Source organism: Triticum aestivum, chromosome 4D (assembly GCF_018294505.1).
Source record: "Triticum aestivum cultivar Chinese Spring chromosome 4D, IWGSC CS RefSeq v2.1, whole genome shotgun sequence".
Lineage (NCBI taxonomy): Eukaryota > Viridiplantae > Streptophyta > Magnoliopsida > Poales > Poaceae > Triticum > Triticum aestivum.
Window position 1 is genome coordinate 114,199,220 of NC_057805.1, and position 13,119 is coordinate 114,212,338.

A 13,119-nucleotide genomic window follows, 5' to 3' on the forward strand; every position below is an offset into this window, starting at 1 on the left:
AATTTCAAAAAGAAAATAAATCTATCATGGCTTATTGTTCTTATACCGTGCGCTACCAATTTAGACGCACAAGTGGGAGTTGCCGTGTTGCAGGGGAGCGCCTACTCGCCGCGGAAGGCAGCTGGCGCCAGCGGCAGCTCCTGGTGGGCCGGCCCACAAACGCGTGCGCAGAAAAATATATATTATTGTGCAAAAAGATCTCAAAAGGTGGCCCTCAGTGAACCGAACTCGCAACCTCACAGTAGTTTTCGCGTTTAGCCAACCAATAGACATACTGCCTGCTAGTGATTCAGTTCAGCGCGATATTATTTAAGAACCAGCGTAGCAGCGCTACATATCTCGCTTAGATTTTTTAATTATTTGAAAACATTGAGGAAAAACGTGAACGTATGGTAAAAATGAACATTAATGGAAACATGAATGTATGGAAAAAATGTAAAACAAATTGGATAGTTGACGAACATGCATAAAAAAGTTGGCCAATGTAAAAAAGGTACATGTATTCAAATAAGTTCATGAATTCGAAAACAAAAGTTCATGAAATGGAAAAAAGAAGTGCACAATTTTTTTTTAAAGCTCACAACAATGAAAACGACCATGAGTCTGAAAAAAAGTTCGCAGATTTTAAAAAAGTTCATCGGGTTTGAAAAAAAGTTCAATGGATTTGGAGAAAGTTCTCAAATTTAAAAAAAGTTCATCGGATTTGAAAAAGAGTTCATCGAACTTCATCAAGTTTGAAAAAAGTTCATCGAATTAAAAAAAAGTTCATCAACTTTTCAAAAAAGTTCATCGGATTTGAAAAAGAGTTCATCGAATTTGAATATTCTTCATCAAATTTGAAAAAAGTTCACCGAATTTGAAAATATGTTCATCAGATTTGAGAAAAGTTCATCAAATTTGAAAATAGTTCTTTGAATTTGAAAAAAGTACATCGAATTGAAAAAAGTTCATCAGATTTGAAGAAAGTTCATCGAAGTTGAAAAAAATCATCATTTGTTAAAATAGTTAACTAAAAATAGAAAAAAGTTCATTGATTTTGAAAACAAAAGTTCATAAAATCTGAAAAGAAAGACACATCGAAACGATAAAATCGACAAGAGAATAAACCAGGAAGAAGAAGAAAGAAAAATCAGAAAACAAAAATGGAAAAAAGGAAAACAAAAAAATGAAAAAGAAAAAAGCGGGAGACAAGGAACGAAAGAAGTGAAGAGTTGAAAGTTATCAGTTCCCGCTTGCTGGCGCGGTGGTAGTACGAACCTAGCTGCTTTAGGGAGGTCTCCGGTTCGATCCTCATTGAGCGCGCCCATGCGTACGGCGAGAATACACAGTAATGGGCCGGCCCAGCGCGGGGCGCTGCAGGCTCCCGTTATAGGCAAATTTACAAACGGGCGCAGACTTGCAGTCCTCGAGCTCACATGACATTTGGAATTTTCGCACTGTTTGCCTGCTGCTTGGCCAGGCCAGTTGGGTAAGCCTTTATGCGAGACGAAGCAGCAGCCCTCTGGCGCGCCTGGTAAATGGGCTGGCGCACACTGTTCTGCGCATTTCTTTTATTGATATTTCTGAAAGGAAAAAATATATTATATTTAAAAGTTTAAAACATTCAGGAAATTTAAAAAGTTAATACATTCCAAAACTTTCAATAATGCAAACAATTGTTTAACGCATTTCTTTTATTGATATTTCTGAAAGGAAAAATTATATTATATTTAAAAGTTTAAAACATTCAGGAAATTTAAAAAGTTAATACATTCCAAAACTTTCAATAATGCAAACAATTTTTTAATACATATATTCTAAAACTGAAATTTGATTACTATTATTTTTAGAAAAATATTAATGCAGTATAGAAAATTTGTTAGAGTAGTTTTAAAAATATTGACAGCATTAAAAAATATATTCACATGTTTCAGGTAAATGTACGTGATATTATAGAAAAATGTTAATCACGTATTTAAAAAATGTTAAACATGCATAAAAAAATGTTCCCGGTGTATACGGTAAAATGTACAACATGTATTAAATAACTAGACATTAAAACGTATGTTGAAAAATGTTAAATTGTGTATTTTTAAAATGTAAACAGGAAAATCAAAAGCATTTTATTGGGCCCAAGTAGCCTCACCCATGGCGACTTCCCACCCCCCGCCCCTCCCCATCCCCACATAGCCCCTCCCATGGCCATGTCTCACTCATCCCGGCATTTGATGCATTCATTTTGCATCATTGTCTTTTTACTATTATTAATCTCATTTAAAGTTATATTTCATATTATGATGCAATTATAATGTCTTTTCTCTCTTTTCATATTAAATTTGTTAGAGTAGTTTTAAAAATATTGACAGCATTAAAAAATATATTCACATGTTTCAGGTAAATGTACGTGATATTATAGAAAAGTGTTAATCACGTATTTAAAAAATGTTAAACATGCATAAAAAATGTTCCCGGTGTATACGGTAAAATGTACAACATGTATTAAATAACTAGACATTAAAACGTATGTTGAAAAATGTTAAATTATGTATTTTTAAAATGTAAACAGGAAAATCAAAAGCATTTTATTGGGCCCAAGTAGCCTCACCCATGGCGACTTCCCACCCCCCGCCCCTCCCCCATCCCCACATAGCCCCTCCCATGGCCATGTCTCACTCATCCCGGCATTTGATGCATTCATTTTGCATCATTGTCTTTTTACTATTATTAATCTCATTTAAAGTTATATTTCATATTATGATGCAATTATAATGTCTTTTCTCTCTTTTCATATTATGACACCAACTTGTAGCGTTCAAGATGCAATTCTATCCTGGTCATGTGATGAATTCATGATTGGGGCAGACCCGGTTGGCTTTCGTCCCCATAAGGCGGTTACTTCTACTCACAAGTCGGCTCTTTGGCCACACAGCACGGTGAAGGTTCACCCCGACACGCAGAAGACGACATATGAGCTGCTTCCTTTTCTGGATATTCTTCATCGCATCTTCAGGAACACCTTTTCCCCCTCGTATTGGGAACTTGGATCAGGTTCATTCTTATCTAGTGGATATGTTGTTGTTCTGCCAACATGAGAAGGAGAACAACACAGGAGAGTCCTTGGATATTTCTCATGTCATGTGGTCAGAGCTCCTCTCTGCCATCACTGAGCGCAAGTGCCCCATCTATGCCCCCTACCTGATGTTGCTTATTGAGAAGGCATGGGCACACTCCTATCCTGATGTCAGGCTGCGGTGACTTGGTCTCTCATGAGATTAAGCGACTGAGACAGAAGGAGCACTGGGGCACTCATGTTCCAGAGTCTAAGATTCCTTTTGGAGCTGATGAGGCTGAGGTCGACGATGATGAGGATTATGAGCCCTTTGGAGTGGAGCCTTCGTGGGCTAAGAAGCTCAAGCGCAAGATGAAGAAGTTGTTCTACATGGAGTCTTACGGGCAGTATATGGCACCTGTGTCTGAGAAGAAGTCATGTAGCCGTCACATGGTTCTTATGCGTCAGCTTGGAGCTGAAGTTAACAGTGGGTCTGAGGACAAGATCACAGATGAGGAGGAGTGGATTTCTCAGCACTGTCCCTAGACGGATTCAGAGACTGAGCAGCCTACTACCGATGACGGAGGCGCGAGCGACCACGCGGGGCCGTGATGATGGAGATCTTCGGCATTGCCATCACCTGTGACCGTAGCAGCACTCTTTGCCCTTTTGGTGTCTCCATGCCAAAGGGGGAGAGAGTTTAGGGATTTGTCGAGTTGTGAGTGCGCCTTACTTGCCTTGTCTTTCTCTCTCGCAAACTCTTTTTCGGTTGTTTGCTTTGGTTTGGTGTGTGCTTGTGAGACCTGGTTACCCTGTCATATGGTGTGAGACATATGCTATCCTATCTTATTATTATCTTATGCTTGTCTAGTACTTTGGTAGTATGTGAGTTGCATGCTTAACTTATGTCCTCTTATGCTCACTTACTACTCCTTGCAACCTAGCTTATATTTTCCTTACTATAGATGCAAGTGTTGTCAGTCTATAAAATATAGGGGGAGTGTTAATCCTAATGTGTGTACTTTGCATTCCAAAGGCAGTCTTAATTAAGTGCACACATCTAGGGGGAGCCCGTCTATATTTTGTAGACTCTGGGGTTTGCTTATTCTCTTGTTATATCTCTATGCAAATCCCATGTTGTCATCAATTCACCAAAAAGGGGGAGATTGTTAGGGCATATCTCTCTCTAAGTAGTTTTGGTGTTTGATGACAATGCATTTGCGGAATAATCGTATGCATTGAGCATTTTAGATATTCATTCATTGGCACGAGACGATTTATTCCCCTTAGAGCTCAAAGTGAAGACGGTGTAGTTCTCCTTCGTTTCGGTTTTGGTGGACTTGAGTCGTAGGAGATACCGTACTATCAAGAGGGGGTCCGCATCGGAAAGGCTAGGGTGGAATCAACACATACACATCTCTTTTGCACCCCTAACTTCTTCCCTCATCCTTGGAGGATCCTCCAGTATCGTGGAAGTGGCATAGGAGAGGCGCCAGCAGAAGTACCGCAGCCCGAAGCGGAAGTACCGCTGACCGCAACAGGCTGTAGTACCGCTGTATCAATGGTAGTACCGCCCAGAGCCTCAAGTGGGAGTACCGCTCCGGTTCCACGCTAGTACCGCCTCGACTCGAGACCTGCGTTTCTCGTGTCGGGTTCAGCGGCAGTAGCAGCGGTAGTACCGCGCCTACCACCGCTACTAGTGCCGCTCAAAGGCCTGCTCCTCTGTCCCTTCTCCTTCGTAGGTACTGTGCGTGGTCCCAGCGGTAGTACCACTGGGCCAAGCGGCAGTACCACTATGGCCAGCGGTAGTATCGCTCCCTTGAGCGGTAGTACTGCTCGCTACGAGCTGAATAAGGGGATAACGATTGGATTGTTCCCCCATTATAAAAGGGGGTCTTCTTCCTCAAGAAGACCTACCTCTTCCTCCCCCAAAATTCCATTGTTGCTCTCCAAAGCTCATTTTCGCCCCATCTCTCTCCCTAGCTAATGAAACTTGTTGATTTTCTTGGGATTGGTTGAGAAGGCCCGAATCTACACTTCCACCAAGAGAAATTTGATTCCCCCACTAATCCTTTGCAGATCTTGCTACTCTTGGGTGTTTGAGCACCCTAGACGGTTGAGGTCACCTCGGAGCCACATTCCATTATGGTGAAGCTCCGTGGTGTTGTTGGGAGCCTCCAATCAAGTTGTGGAGATTGCCCCAACCTTGTTTGTAAAGGTTCGTTCACCGCCTTCAAGGGCACCACTAGTGGAATAACTGCATCTCGCATTGTGTGAGGGCGCGAGGAGAATACGGTGGCCCTAGTGGCTTCTTGGGGAGCATTGTGCCTCCACACCGCTCCAACGGCTCCACATCCTCGTCTCCATCGGTTCCACTTGTGGTTATCTCTTCCCTTTACTTTGTGCAAGCTATTGTTGTGTTGTATCCTTTGCTTGCTCTTGTTGTTGTTGTTGTTGTTAGCATCATATAGGTTGCTCACCTAGTGGCACATCTAGACAACCTATTTGTTGCTAAACCTAATTTGTGAAGAAAATCTAAAAATTGTTAGTTGCCTATTCACCCCCCTCTAGTCAACCACATCGTTCCTTTCAGCAAGGTTGATGTAGAAGCCCTCCGTGGTCGAACCCCCCTCCAGCAGAGTACCGGAAAAGGCCTCCAGATGGGATCTCACGAGAACAGAAACTTGTGGCAGCGGGAAAGTATTTTTGGTGTGCCCTCTGGTCTATGAGGAATATTTGGGTATTTATAGAAGAAGAATTAGGGTTAGATGTGCTACGTGGGGCCCACAAGCCTGGGCCCCCCTAGGGCGCGCCCTCTGAGCTTGTCGCCAATATGTGGCCCCTCTGACCTCCTACTGAAGGTTCCTCGGTGTCTTGTGGTCCAAGAAAAATCATCAAAAAGCTTCGTTCCATTTGAACTCCATTTGGTATTGATTTTCTGTAAAGGCAAAAACAAGGAAAAAACAGCAACTGGCACTTGGCACTAGGTTAATAGGTTAGTCCTAAAAAATGATATAAAATAGCATAATAATGCATATAAAATATCCAAGATTGATAATATAATAGCATGGAACAATAAAAAATTATAGATATGTTGGAGACGTATCATCGTGTTGGACTCCTTGAGCTCACATGTCTTTTTTGGATTTTTCGCACTGTTTGCGTGCTGCTTGGTCAACCCAGATGGGTGAGCCTTTATCCGAGATGAAGCAGCAGCTTGCCTCTAGCACCTAGTAAATAGGTCGACGCACATACTGCTGGGGAACGTAGTAATTTCAAAAAAATTCCTATGCACACGCAAGATCATGGTGATGCATAGCAACGAGAGGGGAGAGTGTTGTCCACGTACCCTCGTAGACCGTAAGCGGAAGAGTTATGACAATGCGGTTGATGTAGTCGTACATCTTCACGATCGACTGATCCTAGTACCGAAAGTACGGCACCTCCGCGATCTGCACACATTCAGCTTGGTGACGTCCCATGAACTCATGATCCAGCAGAGTGTCGAGGGAGAGCTTTGTCAGCACGACGGCGTGATGACGGTGATGATGAAGTTACCGGCGCACGGCTTCGCCTAAGCACTACGACAATATGACTGAGGTGGATTATGGTGGAGGGGGGCACCGCACACGGCTGGAAACAATCAACTTGTGTGTTCTCGGGTGCCCCCTGCCCCCGTATATAAAGGAGAAAGGGGGGAGGTCGGCCGGCCCTTGGGGCGCGCCAGGAGAGGAGTCCTCCTCCTCCTAGTAGGAGTAGGACTCCCCTTTCCTACTCCTACTAGGAGGGGGAAAGGAAGGAGGAGAGGGAGAAGGAAAGGGGGGGCGCCGCCCCCCCTTCCCTAGTCCAATTCAGACCATAGGGGGAGGGGCGTGCGGCCTGCCCTGGCCGGCCCTCTCTCTCTCCACTAAGGCCCATGTGGCCCATTTGTTCTCCCGGGGGGTTCCGGTAACCCTCTGACACTCCGGTTTTCTCCGATATCACCCAGAACACTTCCGGTGTCCGGATATAGCCGTCCAATATATCAATCTTTATGTATCGACCATTTCGAGACTACTCGTCATGTCCGTGATCACATCTGGGACTCCGAACTATCTTCGGTACCTCAAAACACATAAACTCATAATACCGATCGTTAAGCGTGCGGACCCTACGGGTTCGAGAACTATGTAGACATGACCGAGACACGTCTCCGGTCAATAACCAATAGCGGAACCTGGATGTTCATATTGGCTCCCACATATTCTACGAAGATCTTTATCGGTCAAACCGCATAACAATATACGTTGTTCCCTTTATCATCGGTATGTTACTTGCCCGAGATTCGATCGTCGGTATCACCATACCAAGTTCAATCTCGTTACCGGCAAGTCTCTTTACTCGTTCCGTAATGCATCATCTTGCAACTAACTCATTAGTCACATTGCTTGCAAGGCTTATAGTGATGTGCATTACCGAGAGGGCCCAGAGATACCTCTCCGACAATCGGAGTGACAAATCCTAATCTCGATCTATGCCAACTCAACAAGCACCATCGGAGACACCTGTAGAGCACCTTTATAATCACCCAGTTACGTTGTGACGTTTGGTAGCACACAAAGTGTTCCTCTGATATTTGGGAGTTGCATAATCTCATAGTCATAGGAACATGTATAAGTCATGAAGAAAGCAATAGCAACATACTAAACGATCAAGTGCTAAGCTAACGGAATGGGTCAAGTCAATCACATCATTCTCTAATGATGTGATCTCGTTAATAAAATGACAACTCATATCTATGGCTAGGAAACTTAACCATCTTTGATTCAATGAGCTAGTCAAGCAGAGGCATACTAGTGACACTCTGTTTGTCTATGTATTCACACATGTACTAAGTTTCCGGTTAATACAATTCTAGCATGAATAATAAACATTTATCATGATATAAGGAAATATAAATAACAACTTTATTATTGCCTCTAGGGCATATTTCCTTCAAATACTATTATGCACTTTTTTATTACTTTTATTGATGAGCCCGACTCACCCAACCAGCTGTCGGGAAGGGTTTCTCTCCCCTAGTGAAAGACCTAGGGTTTCTCTCACTTCCGGCGATTCTGCCAGAATTTACCTCTAAACCACGCCGGATCTACATCGATTCTTCTCTCAGACTCGAGATGATCAAGGGGGGGTCCTTGTGATCCTGCACGGCCTTGGTTGTGAGGGGGGTCGGGGGCTCTGACGTGAGGAAAGTTTAGGGTTTCGGTATGGGGCGATCGGATCTGAGGACGATCACTACTGCAGGATGCTGCTAACGCGACACTACGATCAGAGAACCTTTGATGAAACTGTGTGCGATGCATTAATCGCAAATGGTGATGTAAAAACCCCGTCAAAAAAGATGCAAAATGTTTGCGATGAATGATACATCAAACACGGTTCAGATTTTAGTTGCGTGTGCGATGAGGGGCATACGGTTGATCTGTACGAACTGTTTGCGATGAGACAGAACAACAGAAACGGGCAGCCAGATCAAGGTGTGTGCGATATATGGCATACAGTTCACTCCAATGAACCGTTTGCGATGAGTGAGGTGAACACAAACGATTCGGCGTAACAAGATGTGTGCGATACCCGGCAAACAGGTCGGTAATCAGAATTGTGTGCGATCATTATAGACAGCCCATGCGGTCTTTTTTGTGAATTGTGTGCTCGTCAGGGCACACAGTTCAACAAACCAACCTGTTGGTGATAATGTAGAAGATCTCTGTCGAATACATATTACTAACCTTCTGCGATGAGATTGACAGGATAAACAGAGATATATACAGTCTGCTTAATTTAGTCCTTCTTCTTCTTGTTGTTCTTGTTTGATGGCCCCGCGACATCGTCTTAGCGAGGATGCTTCTTGCCGCTGACCATCGTTGGCTTTTCATCGCCGCCGTCATCGTCATCGTCGTTGCTGTCGTCGTCGTCCTCCTCCTCGTTCGACCATTCCTCCTCATCATCATTGTTGTCCTCTTCTTCGTCCTCCGACGGCTCCTCGTCCGTCTAATTGTTGTCTGACGACTCCGGAGGCGGCGTCCCTTCCATGAACCAGATATAATCGAGGTCTGGGCTCGACGCCGGACTCTTGGAAGACGAGCGAGATGATTCTGATGTTGACCTATCATCGGGCGCCAGACTGCTGGCCGAACTGTCGTCCTTGCTGTCGCTCGACATGGATGAAGAGTGTGTGCCAGTGTGTAGCGCGGCCTGCCGGGGACGATGAAGATGGTGGACACTTAAGCAGGTTATGCAGAGAAGAGGAACTGGCAATTGAAGCGGGGATTAAAGTGGGGGTTGACGTATTATCTAACCGCTGATATAATCAACCGCAATTATTTGTACCGAGTCGCTCCAAATTCCCGGGGCTGCGCAGGACTTCTATTGGCTATTTGGCTGGTTTCCTTTTTGGGACAAAAACATGGTACGAGTTTTGGGATTATGCACCGGTACCGGTACGAACGGAGTAGGACAGTTGGCAAGCAGTACATTGAGCTCTTCTTATTGATAAAGCCAGTAATGATCAAACTAGAAAGGAAAAGAAAAAAGACAAAGAAAAATATCTGCATGAATCTTCGCGTAACATCAATGGCATAGGACCTAGATGTGCATTACTTAGAGCACATCTAGATCCGCTTTAGCAATACTGTCAAACAAAACCCCTAATCATCATTGCAAACAATGCATAGAACATGGATAATGTGACAACCACAACTACACATGCTAGTTCCTTCTTGTCTCTAGCTTTCATCTGTTGCCTGTGATTGATTCTTTCTTGCTTCATCGTACTGATTGTACATTCCAGATCAGCCAGTTTCTTCTTAGGCTTTTGGCCTAAGTTGGTCTATTGCCACGGCTGGCCTGGCAGATATCCAAAGTTGTAGTTGGGGTCATACTGAGAAGAAGCCTCAGATTGCCACTAGTTGGCAATCACCTCCGGATCCCACTGGTAATCAGACTGTCGTGAAGGATCAAATTGTGGTTCCGGCTCTGGCTCTGTAACTGATGTGGGGTCTCGGTGGGCGTGAATGGCCTTCAGCGGAACCAGGTACTTGCCTGCAGATAAGTCAAACAAGGAAGGAGCAGGCAAAGTAATAATCTCAGGGTGATTTTTATCAAATAACAGTATATAGTTAAGCTCCTTTTTCTTGTTCTTAACGATAAAATCATGTGCTACCATACTCTTATAGTCTAGAAAAACAGAAGGCAGCAACTTTTCTTCTTTCTCATAATGCCTGATAGGTATGTTAAAGTATGCAGCGAGGCGCGAGGCAAAGATGCCTCCCAAGATGGGACCCTTAGTATGGTTAAGATTTAACCGCTTTGCAACAATAGCGCCCATACTAAATGTGTCATCACGAAACAAGGCATGGCACAAAATAACAATGTCAGGGGCACTTAGGTTGCCACAGTTTCCGCGACCAATTAAGCATCTACTAGCAAATATTGCAAAGTAACGTAGAACAGGAAAATGTATGCTAGTAATTCTCGCATCGGAAACTTTCCTAGTTTCCCCTACAGCAATTGTATCAATAAACCCCTCCACATCGTCAGGATGTGGTTCCTCTATTATGCCCGAATAAGGCAACTTGCAAACCTCACAAAATTCAGAGAGGGGCATCTCCTTATACTCATCATATAAATAAAAGCCCACCGAAGGTGGTGACCTCCTAGCATGGAAATGAAAATTTTGCACAAAGATATTGGTGAGCAAGAGATACTGTTCGCGTTGGTCGCGGAGGAAGTCGGTGAGGCCTGCATTATCAGCCAACTCATAGAAATCATCATATATCCCTGCTGCTCTCAAGAAATCATCACAAGGCCATTCACATGGCCGAACTTCCGTGATGCGAGGTAGATTATATTTGGGCCTCTCTTCTTCTTCACTTTGCTTGTCCTTCGAGCTTCGGCTCGAAGAACCCCTCAAAAATCTCTTCATCATTTTCTGAAAATTTCTGAAATTTTTAGTAACTTCAAATAAAAGTGAACCAAACTCAACAAAATTGATAGCAACTACTCCCACAAGTTCCTAGAGCCTATATCAAGCATTAGAACTACTTGGGACCAAACAAATTTGACATGCAAGCTCAAGAACCTGGTCACCTAAGCAGCATAAATTTGCAATGAATAAAGCACCAGAACAAAAACTAATTGGACCATTGGAGGAGTCACATACCAAGGAACAATCCCCCAAAGCAGTTTTGTGAGAGGTGCTTTGAGCAAGGAGATCGAAAATCGCAGCAAAATGAGCTAGAACTCGTGCTTGAGCTGGTTGGTGATTTTTTGGGAGGAAGAAGGAGTGTGTGGGTGCAGGAATAAGTGGAGGAGAGCCACCATGGGCTCACGAGGCAGGGGGTGCGCCCAGGGGGTGGGCGCGCCCTGGACCCTCGTGGCCAGGTGCCAGCTCCCCCTGATGTGTTCTCAGTGCCAGATATTCTCAAATATTCCAGAAAAAAAATCATAATTCAATTTCGGGGCATTCGGAGAACTTTTATTTTTAGGGTATTTTTTATTGCACGGATAATTCGGAAAACTGACAAAAAATACTAATTTTACTTTATTTAAACTAAATAACAAAAAGTAAAAGGAGGGTACAGAAGGTTGTGCTTTCTAACTTCATCCATCTCATGCTCATCAAAAGGAATCCACTAACAAGGTTGATCAGGTCTTGTTAACAAACTCATTCCGAATTGCATGAAACCAGAGAATTTTCGAGTAGCACTAAGTTACCTCAACGGGGATATGCACGTCCCAATAATAAGAATATCATATCTCTTTTTGACAGTAGGAAGAGGAAATTCAAAACCTCCAAAAATAATCGATGGAATTTTTCCAATAGAGTTTATATTATGAACTTGAGGTTGTTTCCCCGGAAAATGTACCGTATGCTCATTGCCATTAACATGAAAAGTGACATTGCCTTTGTTGCAATCAATTACAGCCCCTGCAGTATTCAAAAAGGGTCTTCCAAGAATAATAGACATACTATCGTCCTCGGGAATATCAAGAATAACAAAGTCTGTTAAAATAGTAACATTTGCAACCACAACAGGCACATCCTCACAAATGCCGACAGGTATAGCAGTTGATTTATCAGCCATTTGCAAGGATATTTCAGTAGGTGTCAACTTATTCAAATCAAGTCTACAATGTAAAGAGAGAGGTATAACACTAACACCGGCTCCAAGATCACATAAGGCAGTTCTAACATAATTTCTTTTAATGGAGCATGGTATAGTGGGTACTCCTGGATCTCCTAACTTCTTAGGTATTCCACCCTTAAAAGTATAATTAGCAAGCATGGTGGAAATTTCAGCTTCCGGTATCTTTCTTTTATCAGTAACAATTTCTTTCATGTACTTAGCATAAGGATTCATTTTGAGCATATCAGTTAATCGCATACGCAAAAAGATAGGTCTAATCATTTCAGCAAAGCGCTCAAAATCCTCATCATCCTTTTTCTTGGATGGTTTGGGAGGAAAGGGCATGGGTTTCTGAACCCATGGCTCTCTTTCTTTACCGTGCTTCCTAGCAACAAAGTCTCTCTTATCATAACGTTGATTCTTTGATTGTGGGTTATCAAGATCAATAACAGGTTCAATTTCTACATCATTATCATTGCTAGGTTGAGCATCAACATGAACATCATCATTAACATTATCACTAGGTTCATGTTCATTACCAGATTGTGTTTCAGCATCAGAAATAGAAATATCATTTGGATTCTCAGGTGTTTCAGCAACAGGTTCATTAGAAGCATGCAAAGTCCTATCATTTTTCTTTTTCTTCCTCTTAGAAGGACTAGGTGTATCAACATTATTTCTTTGAGAATCCTGCTCAATTCTCTTGGGGTGGCCCTCAAGATACAAAGATTCCTGAGTCACTTTACCTCCCCTAGTTGCAACTCTAACAACAAAGTCATTATTCTTACTATTCAATTCATTGAGCAAATCATTCTGAGCCTTAAGTACTTGTTCTACTTGAGTGGTAACCATAGAAGCATGTTTACCAAATGAGTTTAAGTTCACCTTTAACTCTAGACATATAATCACTCAAGTGTTCAATCA